This window comes from Triturus cristatus, chromosome 3_2, assembly GCF_964204655.1.
Source record: "Triturus cristatus chromosome 3_2, aTriCri1.1, whole genome shotgun sequence".
Taxonomy (NCBI): domain Eukaryota; kingdom Metazoa; phylum Chordata; class Amphibia; order Caudata; family Salamandridae; genus Triturus; species Triturus cristatus.
This window is the reverse complement of record NC_140584.1, coordinates 669,267,509-669,279,939: the sequence shown is the minus strand read 5'-3', so window position 1 is coordinate 669,279,939 and position 12,431 is coordinate 669,267,509. Positions and strand designations below refer to the sequence as shown.

Here is a 12,431-nt window from a genome sequence, read left to right as displayed (position 1 = left end):
CATTCAACTTGACACAATTCGCAATGGTTTAAACAGAAATGAAGATTGGCTCTCTCTTATTTAGACCCCTCTGCAAATTATGGGAATTCTGTATAACCCCTTGTTTTATGCCTTTGACAATTGTTGAAATTACGATACTGGTTTAACTGATCGTCGTATTGTTTTAACTGATCCACGCTCTGTTTCCGTATTCACCTTCTTCAAGTTACACTGACCCAACATGGCCGCCATCTATTCACTCACGCAATCACGTCCCAGCACGGCCGGCACTTCCTGTCACATGACCCGGGTCCGTTATCACGTGACTCCTGAATCCTTCTTTTACCCTCCAGCCAAGTCGGTCACTACCAACTGGCGATTGTGCGTTCCCCTGGATGCTGGTAAGTGTCATACTGGCGCGCTACTGTGCTCGTTCTCGACGACCTTGCTCCCCTCACCCTTAACTCCCGCGGTATGGTTTTCCACAGGCGGACCTTGGATTCGCAGGCCGCTTTGCTGGGAAGTTGGTCGTTCTTTGAAATTCCCGCAACCTGTTGCATCGTACTACTGGTGAGCGTACATTCCTTCACTCCGCCCTTCCCTTCCCTGGTTACCCTTTCGGGTTCTAATTGTTTTCCGTCCTAGGGTTAGCTGAACCACTGGTATTATCCTGGCTGACCCATGCAAGCAACTCCTCACTTGGACTCCAGTGCAACCTACTCTAGGAGCGATTCGGTTCCTTTTGGGTTAGTTTTCCGCCCTTCCTTCGTTCCCAGTCACGACGCGACCGGCTCACCGTTAGTCTTCACGTCCTCTTGACCTTTTCGCTATTGTGTTCATGTACCACTTCACCGTTAACCTTCTGGCGATTCACCTACACTCTACCACGCACCATCCCAGTCCATTGCACTTGTCCAATTCAGCCTTGAGCGTATGTGCAAGATTCGTTCATTCGGTTCACTTCACCAGCCATACCTTAACTTCGCCTCAACAACCAGCCGCCAGATGTGTCTCTCACGTATGGCATGCAGTGCATGGTTACTGACAGTTTTTCTCACAGTATTATTAGGTTTTAACTTACCTTTCCTTTCTCTCTTATTTTTTCCCCTTCTAATTGTACAGGAATTGTAAATTCAGGCTTTTTACTCCTTCTAGTCCTGATGATGATCTATGTATTGGTTGAATAGATCGAAACGTCGTCGACCCAATGTACAAACATGCATCTTAAACGCACTTGTTAAAAATTGTGCATGTTGTTGTACCTTTAAGAAAGCTTGCCCTTGTATTTGTACTGGCTATAAGCTTCATTCTTCAGCCTGATGTATGTTTTTTGTGTTTGATTGTCTGCACTTTCTGTTTAGTTTGTAAGGACACAGGACTGTGTCCCACTCTACATTCTAATTTTATGTCAGAAATTAATTCTAATTGATCATTAAAACTTCAATGCCCGGCTGGGCATTGTATAAATGATATAGAGCCGACTCTGGTCTATATTTATCGCATGTTGCATTGTTCTTGAAGGACCTGTTGTTTTTCAAAATAGTTAGCACCCTGGGTCCTTCGTACCTTACGGGTTTCCCCTTGTCAAGCTTTAATATAATATAGTTTACAGAACTCCAGCACTGGTGGAAGGATACGATAAATAGTGTATGGGCCAAAGAAGAGACGAACTCAAGCTGGACAGCCTAAAACTAATAAAGCTAGCAAACAGAAACCAAGCAAATGTCACATACAAACCATAAAGCCACTGGTACCCAATGGGCGGGATGCATTCCCAGGGAAGCTTTCCAAATGCCCCCTAGATCTTGTTACCAAACCAGAAAGCTGCGCTAACTGGTACGCTTCGACCTAAAATGAGGATCCTAGTCGAAGCAGCAAAACAAACGGTGCTCGTCAGGAAACTTTTTACCTTCTTTCTTGGGACTGCTTTCCAACCTCTGAGGGCAGGGCTAGCAGGGAGCAAGCGAGGGGTTTGCAGCCGCATCCCCTGGTGACCCCTAAATGACATCTATGAGTGTCCTAATTCACCAGTTGGTGTGCTGGTAAACAGGGGACAACACGTCCAACACATTGGCTATGACAGAATGAGAGCATCTGTTTGGATACAGGTACTAATATTGTCGGTACCACTCTACATATAAGTGTCCAACACTGTATCCAGGTTTCTCAGGTGAGCCTTCTTGAAGGCAGTGTCCTAACAGGCAGATCCAAGAAGGAATAGTCCATACCTGGAGGGCCAGCACCAAAGTGTGGTACAAACCCCTGGAAAGGGGCCAGAACTAGAGGTTGGGAGTGGTGCCAGGAGCTGTTAGTTTCACAAGGGGCACTCCACTAGACACTGCATGAGGAGCCAAAAGGGGGTCTCTCTGACCATTAATGTGCACCCAAAGCATGACAGGCATGGAGGCAAGCTCTGCAGTTGGAGCCACATATGATTGCAAGCCGCGCAGCACCTCTTGGTCCAGTTGCTCTAGTCCAAAGAATATGGAAAATTCCCCCAGTCTCTCATGGCATCCATAAATTCTTGACTAAACACCACTCAGGAGGAATTAATTAGGAGCTTTGCCTTAGGAAACGACCATTGCTCTTGGGATTTACTCTTGAGCGCCCAAGAGCTTTTGGACAGAAAGTTGGCACTAAGTTTTGCTCCTCTAGAAATAGAATAGCAGAGCACGAAGTGGCACAGGATGCTCCCTGGTTCGGTGTACCCAAGAGTATGATCCCTGGTCCGGTGTACCTAAGAGTCAATATGAATCCCAATAGGACTGGTGGGATTGGTTTTCCCAGGAATCTAGCTTGTTAGCCGAAGGAGTCTTCTGTTGCCGCCTCTTCTTTTTGGGCTTCTTGTGCCTCGGGTGGACTTGGGGATCACCCAGACAGTAAAGGAATCCTGCTTCTTGTGCAGATTGGATGCAGCCACCCTTCTCTACTGCAACCTGCACACTGAGGGAGCCAGGCTCAAACTCAGTATGAAGGAAGAGTTTTATCAAGGCAAGATTACAACAGAGTCGACAAAAGATTAGCTAGACTTGGGTAGGACAAGTCTCTGGAGTCAATGGAGCTGGTAGAGACTTGGATCACAGTTTTGCACCCTGGGAGGGAGGGAGATTCGACCTCTCGATTCAATCGATTTGTAGGCCCAGAGCAAAAAACTGGTTACATTCCTCAGTCCTGCGGCAGCAGAGGCCACCGAGGTGCATTGAGAAGCTAGACTGTATTTGAAAGTGCATGTAAATCATCTTGATCCCAACAAATCCTCCACTTCTGGGCACAAAGTTAGTGCCCTGAGCCAAGACAACAGGGTACGGTTTTAACAAGCGTGTTATTTTCCAGGAACTGGATAGCCTTTTGACCAGACACTCACTTTCGCTGGTCTTACTTGCACCCCTTGCATAGGACCAATGAGGGTGATGTATACAAGTGTCTGGAAGGCTTTCTAGGGAGATGCTCCACTACCCCACCAGCAGGAATGGCGAGCAGTCTCATCTATTGGCAGAGATAATACTTGCCTCTTTACTCTACTGCCTGATAAGATCCAATGTCTGTTTAGGAATCAGTATTCTTCTATGCTACATGCAAGCAGGTTGTTCTGGGAGAACTTTGCATGTTATATTGACGGGATTTTGTAGAACACATGTACTCTTGGTGCCCACCTGACCACAATGTAACCTCTGATATTTAAAATACTTCAGCAAATAACCATGTTTTAATCTAGAGTCTAAACTTAGTGGCATATGGTATTGCAAGTAGGTGAAAAAGGGGGCTGGGGGGGGGGGGAGGGGGTGGTGAGCAAGAAGCTAGAACCACCCAAACACTTGATTGGCGGTAGACAAGCGCAGAATTTGAGAGGGCGTATATGCTTTAAATCAGATTCTGAATGAAACTCTGAGAGCAACAATGCAAGGCCCCCAGTAGTCTACAGAGTGCACTGAAGGGAATATGCTCTCTCATAGGGAGTCAATGAGGCGAGCACAGAAGGGGTAGACATGACTAAATGACCACCCGCAAGACATGTGCCTATATTTACAATAAAACTGAACCACTTTAAAAGATATCCAGGAAATCTCAGGGAAAAAAGTGTGTACGTAATCACGAATGAGCCAAAGATTGCAGAGACTGACCTGTTTTTTGCCTCCTCATTCAGAAATGGAACAATATTCATATCAAGTTTTTGATGAAAAATGCAAGAGGAGATAAGCACACAAAATTGCCTCAATCTTGAACTCCCAGGACCTCAGAGGAAACATTTCATGTTGACAATATCGGTTTAGCCCAAGTTTAAATTTCCCATTTATAACCAGTATTTTTGTTTTTCATAATTTAATTTAAGCTGTTGCATTCCATCCATCATCAAATGAATCTCACTGTCTTGAAAATGGGCAAAGACGTAAGTAAGGTAGCGGTCGAGACAGCAAAGAATTTAGTGTTGTCAGCGAACGTGTATGAATTAACACTCCTAGCAAGAAATTACTTAGCTAGAGGGATCACACAAATATCAACCTTTTAAATGTGCTTGCCGAACTGTAGTGCGCTTATGACTTGTTCACGTTTTTTAAAAATTGACTGGGCCAATTACTATAGACAAGAATGGACCAAACCAGGGACTATGGAAAGACCACATTGACTTCTTATTGTCAGAATTTTCATCTGTTTAAGTAGCGGGCGATAGGTTGGGGGGGGATACCATATTTAATTGGGAGAACTGTGAGAATTCTGGATGGCATAGATTTTGTGGATTTCCCAGACCTCTAAACTTTTCCTCACAGAAATATGAGAAAAATGTTTGATATTAGTGTTTGAAGTTTTTAGGTTATTGTGGGTAAGGAAAGAAAACTTACCGAGTTCCACACAAAACTCTGGACTCACCTAGGTGTCTAGGTTTCAGAGATGTCTGGTATTATTTAGTTCCCTGGGTGGTGGCCAAGCCCGGGCCCAAATATCTCTGCTACCCATATCGCTACAATTGGGCAATTGGTTAAAATTTGGTGTCTCCATGCTGTAATTTGGGGGCTTTCCTACAGCAAGCGATAGGCCCACATATACATAAGTGAGATACTGTTTTTATCTGAAGACCATTAGGTGACAAAGGATCTATACAAATTCCAAAATTCTCTCCTAATTAGAACAATTCATGATTTTAGCCAAAGTTTGGGGTTTGTAAGGCATTCTGAGCAAGAAACCGTAGTGGGATACACAGAGGTCACAACACGTTGAACTCCCCTAGGCGTCTAGTTTTCAGAAATGACTGGGTTTAGTAAGTTTCCTTGGGTGGTGGCAGAGCAAGGTCTATATACCTGTTCTGCTTTGGTTTTTCCTCCTGATAGAACCTGCTCCACAGAGCCTTTTTAACCCAAACCAGAACGTTACCCCCTCCCTAGGGCCTTTTTACACCTAAATAACCACATATATATGTACCACCTAAGGACAGGGAATTCCTATTATATATATTTATATCTCGCGACCTCAGTCAGGCCCAGAATCTCCTACCTATTCGGCAGCGACACACAAAGTCTCGCGACCTCAGTCAGGTCCAGAATCTCCTACCTATTCGGCAGCGATACACAAAGTCTCGCGACCTCAGTCAGGTCCAGAATCTCCTACCTATTCGGCAGCGACACACAAAGTCTCGCGACCTCAGTCAGGTCCAGAATCTCCTACCTATTCGGCAGCGACACACAAAGTCTCGCGACCTCAGTCAGGTCCAGAATCTCCTACCTATTCGGCAGCGACACACAAAGTCTCGCGACCTCAGTCAGGTCCAGAATCTCCTACCTATTCGGCAGCGACACACAAAGTCTCGCGACCTCAGTCAGGTCCAGAATCTCCTACCTATTCGGCAGCGACACACAAAGTCTCGCGACCTCAGTCAGGTCCAGAATCTCCTACCTATTCGGCAGCGACACACAAAGTCTCGCGACCTCAGTCAGGTCCAGAATCTCCTACCTATTTGGCAGCGACACACAAAGTCTCGCGACCTCAGTCAGGTCCAGAATCTCCTACCTACACGGCAGCCTTAGCACGAGCTCATCCTATTATTACCGCGGTACACGACAGGGGAATCGGGATTACCATAGATCAGATCACACAAAGACTATTAGTTGAGCACAACCTGTTCTCTTAGTTCGAGGGGCTTGTTTTCCCCCTCATCCAGTTACCACTTACCTGACCAGGATTAACCTCTGTTCATTTTGGGGCAACTCTGACTAAAGAATAGGCTATCCTCCTATACAAAAGTACACAACACATGCTAACGTACAACAAGCTAAATACTTTATTTAAATGCCACATGCACATTCGCAGAATACATTATATATATAGACAACCTGCAAGGAAAGTGAAAGGTTAAGTTGTATACTCTAATAGTAAAGGGTTAACATCACCTGATTATATTCAGCCTGTACTCAAAGGTCATCTAGGTTCCCTTCCCGTCTGCGCCTTGGCTTCGCCTGGAAGTCACACCTCTGTAGTCACAGATCTACTCCCTTCTCTTTTTCTCCTAATCACTGGAACCTCCTCCTCATCAGCTGCTCTCTCCTCTTTAGATTCAGGTTCGTCATCTGTCTTCCCTGGAATAAGTAGTAGCTTTACTGCTAACGGCCAGATGCCGCCTATGGTCTAGAAGCAAGTGCCAGTGTCTGCCTCAGACTTTCACTAATATAGATGTGCATTCTCTCATGGAAATTTCCAGCTCGAAACCTGCCGCCCACCAAATTCCTGTACCTCCCCGTGCCAAGGACACGTTCCCAGCCGGCCGGCCTGTTGTAGTGTCTTCGGCATGAAGGAGAATACAATCCTTCGATAAGGGCCGGCCTGAACCGGTTCTCTCCAAGCGAATAACACCTCCTAACTAAAACACTGCCTATGACCTAGAAACTTCCCAAGCTGCCAGAGCAGGAGGAAAGATGGAGTCTCTCCCGTTTAAGGCCTACCAGGCCTGAATGCAGCACAGCTCCATTAGATACCCTTACTACAGAACATATTACCCCTAATGCTAACGAATCTATCCCCTAGGATATGTATGCAAACCCTGATCTATGGGGAAGAACACAGGATCATGTTGAAGTGCCTAATAAATAGGCTCTATACACTACTCTAACCCTTAGACTTGAATGGAAAGAGACTGAAGTCACATTAGGCCTCCCTTAACACGGGAAGGCCGGGAAAATCGGGCAGTACATTCCACCCTTGACTTCAGTCTATTATACATTCAATAAACATGACTAACATCGGTGGAGGAATAATATCTCTCCCGTTTAAGGCCTACCAGGCCTGAATTCAACACAGCTCTATGAAATACCCTCACTATAGGGCAAGTTATTCTCAAGGCTAACGAATCTATCCCCTAGGATATGTATGCAAACCCTGATCTATGGGGAAGGACACAGGATCATGTCGAAGTGAATAATATCTCTCCCGTTTAAGGCCTACCAGGCCTGAATTCAACTCCATGAAATACCCTTACTATAGGGCAAGTTATCCTCAAGGCTACCGAATCTATCCCCTAGGCTATGTGTGTAGGCCCTGAGCTATGGGTAGGAGCACGGGATTGCGTCAAAAGTGTCTAATGGACAGGCCCTATTCACTACTCCAGTCCTTAGACTTGGATGGAAAGAGACTGAAGTCATATGGATCGCCCTGCAACACCGGAAGGCCGGGAAAATCGAGCAGTACAATACCGCTGCTATGCACAGCGCCAAAATGGGTCAACTTGTATTTCGAAGGCTTCATCTCACCACTTTGCATTTTGGGGATCTTTCCTGTTGATGGCGATTGCCCCATCCACACAAGTGTGGTATCATTTTTAATAGGGAGGTGTGTGGGGACGCAGAATAGTTCGAACATTTGTTATTCTTAATAGAATTTCTCTCCATCTTTCACTTCTAAATCTAAGCAGTGTGGACAAAAGAACACATTTTGCAAAATGCCATCTGAATCACGATAGTATGGCTACCCCCAAATTCAGAATTGTACAAACAACCACAATTCCTAAACTCAGTATCTGGCGGACTCTTAAAATATGCATGATTCCCTCATGCCCATTTTTCATTCATTAGGTTTTGCTATATGAATTTAAGCATAGTCGATACACAATGAAACATCATAAGCTGCAGCTCAGTTTTTGGCTTTGGGTATAATGTGTTTTTGGACAACCAACTAACACTATACATCCTGGGGACCATAAGGGCCTGAGGAACATAACAGTAAGTTCATTTTGCAAGTTGGCCATCGAAGCAAAAAATGACATATGAAAATATCAGCTATTTCCATTTTCCCCATTGTTTTTGATTTCAACAAGTAGTTTCTATAGAAACCCATGCGCAATCAACACAAACAACCCCTATATGAATTCAGTCTACTTTTCAGAAATGTAGAGCATGAATGTCATTACGCACCCCCCCCCCCACCCCATCCCCATTAAATACACATAGGTAGAAGCCACAAGATATAAGAAAAACCGACTACCACTTGTAAAAAATAAAAAAAGTTGTATTTTTTGTTAAACTGTTCTTGAAAGCAGGGAAGAAAATGGTGATCTTAGCACAGCAAATGGTTTGTTGACGACATTATTTGAACTAACAAATACACCCAATATATTGACCAATTGTATGTAGCTTCTCCATTGTTTGGCCACATGAGTTTCAAGTACCATAGCTGTGCACGGAATAGCGATGTTGGAAGAAAATTGTGGGTAGTAGACGAATTCAATCTAGCTAACTGTATAACTGAGGTGAATAAAGGGTACCTGAAGTATTTGGAGGACAACAGCTTACTCTAGGGATATGTTAAGTACATTTTGAAGGGTTAGTAAATAGTTACCCTCCAGTCTGGTAAGCAGATTCACTGGATGTGTGTCAGTAGAGGTGCCATATTTTAGATTAGTCCATGCCACTTTGAACTCTTCCATTGAGAAAGGAAGGAAAGCAGAGAGGCTATTAGATAGTAATTCAGATTCAGAGGAAGCTACTGGAAATTTTCTAGATTCTATTTCTAATTATACCTTTTCTATTTTCCTTAAAAAAACAATTATTTTTTTTATAGTGAAACAACAATTGTACATGAACACCATTCCGACACCGCGACACAGTGCCAATCAAACAAAGTATAAGCCTCTATCCCCATTTCCTCCCACTTCAGCCCACTGTAATCCATTAAATTACAGATACAAATGCCTAAAATAGAGTAAATAAGTGTGATTTTTTTGCGTATCTAGTCCCATCCCTCAAGTAGTCCTCACCCTACTGTGACCGCACTGCAACTTGTCAAGTGCGACTCCCTTCTATGTGTCCAGTAGCTAGCCTGTCTTCCGGGATCTCATGTCCCCCAGAAATTCTCAAACTTTCTCACAACCTCTACCCTTGTATACCTCTCGCTCTAGGATTTTACAGTGTTCCATCCCTGCTTCCTTTTTGATTTTCTTGATAAAAGAGTCATTTAAAGTGTTGCATAATAATAGTGAAGGGATTATTTTCTTAGTGGTTTTGGTCACATCTACAAGATAATTAATAATCAGGAAGATTTTTTGAAGCATTGCAAGAAGCACCAATTTTATTTGATTAATAGGCTGGCTTAGCCAGTTACAATGTACTTTTATACTATGCCATGACTGTTTTATCTAATAATTTTGGAATATCATTGTATGTTCGTCTCATGGGTGCTCTGCTTGCCGTAACTTGATTACTTTTCTGTCTCACAGTCTAAGTACACCAAGAGGTAGTATTAATATGCTTACAAACTAATTGTGATTTAATTGTGGCAACAAAATAGGCTGGTTGTGAGATATAACTAAGGTAATATGTACAATTCTCCACAATACTTTTCACTTCCAAGGGGATTATTATTATTGTAATATTTTGGACATTATGTAGATCAGCCATTTTTTAATTCATATCAGGAACAATTCTTTAATAGTTCTGAATTTGGTCTGGTTGAGAGTCATTGTAAACTAAATAGTCAGATAGATTGACAATACAGAAGATTCAGTTAAATAGGCTGTCGATAAAAGGATCACTGGACCATAACATGTTGTTTTGACTTTTAATATGAGTGTAGATAGTAGATCACAGAATTCATTCGTTTTACCGTCTGAGGTGTTATCTGCTCAGTAATTAAACCTTCGGATGTGATGTTTGGAGGACTTTTAATTGACTTAGGAGACCGCATATTAATTCTTAGCATTCATTTATGAAACTTGTCATATATAGTCTGGTGGGCAATAGGTTAGTAAAACAGAGCGGCGAAAGAGGACGGGGAGCTATGTATATACAAGTTGCCAATGCCAGAGATAGCTACTGACTGTTTGATAAAGGCCACCATACTGTTGCGTTTCAAAAGTCAGTAACCAGTGTCCATATTTTTTGTAGAGTGTGACTGTAAGCCACGTTTCTGTAATGAAATCAACAAAAAAGTGATAAATGAAATGCTTGAATTAATCCCAGCCACTGGTAATTAAATTACACGGATTGGATCCCATTCCATCTTAATTGCCCATCATGCCACCTGTTTGGGCCCGGTCATATGCAAATCAGTCTTAAACCTGCTCCAATAGGAACAGTCCAGCCTGAACTGCCAGGCCAGGTCCTCCCTGAACCAGAACACAAGCAACCCAAGAGGGGTTTCGCCCTATTTGGGGCTCTTCTTTTGGGTGCCGCTCGGCACAGTCTGAAGCCAAACATTAGCTACCTAATTCGAAACAATCAGACGAGGGAATGTTCAACAAAATAGATAGACCTTAAAAACAGTCCTAATTTTTTGGACTAGCTAGTTCTGAGGTGCCTCATTCATCAAAACATAGGAAACTTAGGAGTACTATTGGAATAGAGGCAGAACCATCTTTGTACGATGGCTTCCTGCGCATAAGGTACCAGACCACTAAGCTTTGTATTAAAGTTAAAATGAAAACAGTTTGTGGCCTGCAGCAGAGAAAATGAGAATAAGTTGTGAAAGTACCACGAGTACCAGATTCAATATCAAGATAATTGTTCCTTGCATGGTAGTTCTGTCTCTCCTTGATTAACTGTTTGGAACCAGATTTGACATTCCCAAAAATTCCCAAACTTGAGAAGCATATGCCAGACTTTGCTTTGAGCAAACTAGTTGCAAGCAGAAGCCACAACTTTATGTTAAGATGCATCTATTGAGCACTTCATACAAAAGAGCTTGAGAATTCGCCCATGTAGGTCCCTACAAATGTCAGGAATAAAGGCATACCTGTGGGACGTTTTTGGTGCATCTTGGCTACGGTGGAATAAGCATGAAGTCTAGGAGGAACTGAAACACTCTTATAATGGAAGTGAGGGATTAGATTAGGGCAAGAGGGGGACATACGTGATTGACGCTTAAGGCAGAGGTTCTAATGGGTGATGGTTATGTTGATCTCTGGTCCAGCTCCTTTTCGCCTAGGCAAGTGGGGTTTTCCTCTTCTCCTACAAGAGTAGCCAAGCCTGGGTTTTAAAATTCACAAAGAACTTAACCTAGATCCTCAACCTAATGTGATTGTCTCCTATAAGTTACTATTCAATTAAGAAAGTAGATCAGAAAGAGTTTTCTGCTAAAGGCAGAAACATGGTGGTCTCTGCTTTTATTGGTGCATGGTTGAATTTCTGCATTGCCTTTTATTCTGACCTCCCTTCCTTCAATAGAAAGTCCAGAGTGTCCAGAATAATGCAGCCAGATTGTTTATGTGGCAACAAGGTTCAGACACATAAAGTAATGTTTACAATTGTGTTACCACGGTTGTCCAACCTAAATTTAAAATACTATGATGTATAGATTGGTCACAGAGTGAGCGTCTTCCTTTTTAAAACGTCTCAAGACTTATCACCAAGAGAGACATATAAGTGTACCTTTTGACAACTTGCTGGTCTGTCCACGCTACAGAAAAAGCCAGAATTAGAGCCAGAGCATTTTCAGTTATGGACCCAAAACTATGGAACTATCGCCCTTTACAGCTTAGGCAACTTCCTAGGGGTCTACCATTGGGAAAGTCTCTACAAACATGGGTGTTACTAATTCCCGCTGACATGCATGCATTTGATAGGTTGGTATGTGTATCCTTCCTTTGTAGGACCCTATTGATAAACTGAGTTCTCGGTAAAAGGTTTTTAATCCAGCTCATAGCGTCTGCCACGTTCTTGCTGATTTGAAAAATGTGCAACGTTATGTCTTTTGCCCGATGAGTTAAATTGAGAAACTCTTGCACTGACTCCAGAGGAAGAAAGTCGGTAAATCACTCGATTTGCTCAGTTTTGTAGATCATACCAGATCATCACTATGGAATCTGTGATTTCTCTCAAATAAAGGGGCATTTTAATAGTTTTTATTTCCCTAAATCTCCATTAGCAAAGCCTCTGTATCCTGAAAGGAGGATATAGGAAGAGCCAACGTTTAGTGTTGTAACAATGGTAGAGTGAGCTTGAAGGTTTCCCGTTTTATGGAATGGGCCATCATTTACA

General features: G+C 43.1%; 1 protein-coding gene across 3 annotated transcripts in view; it reads right to left on the bottom strand.

The window, feature by feature from the left end:
* Positions 1-12,431, bottom strand: part of LOC146857930 (uncharacterized) — a 136,612-nt gene that overhangs the window by 75,307 nt on the left and 48,874 nt on the right. The gene's annotated exons all lie outside the window — the stretch shown is intronic.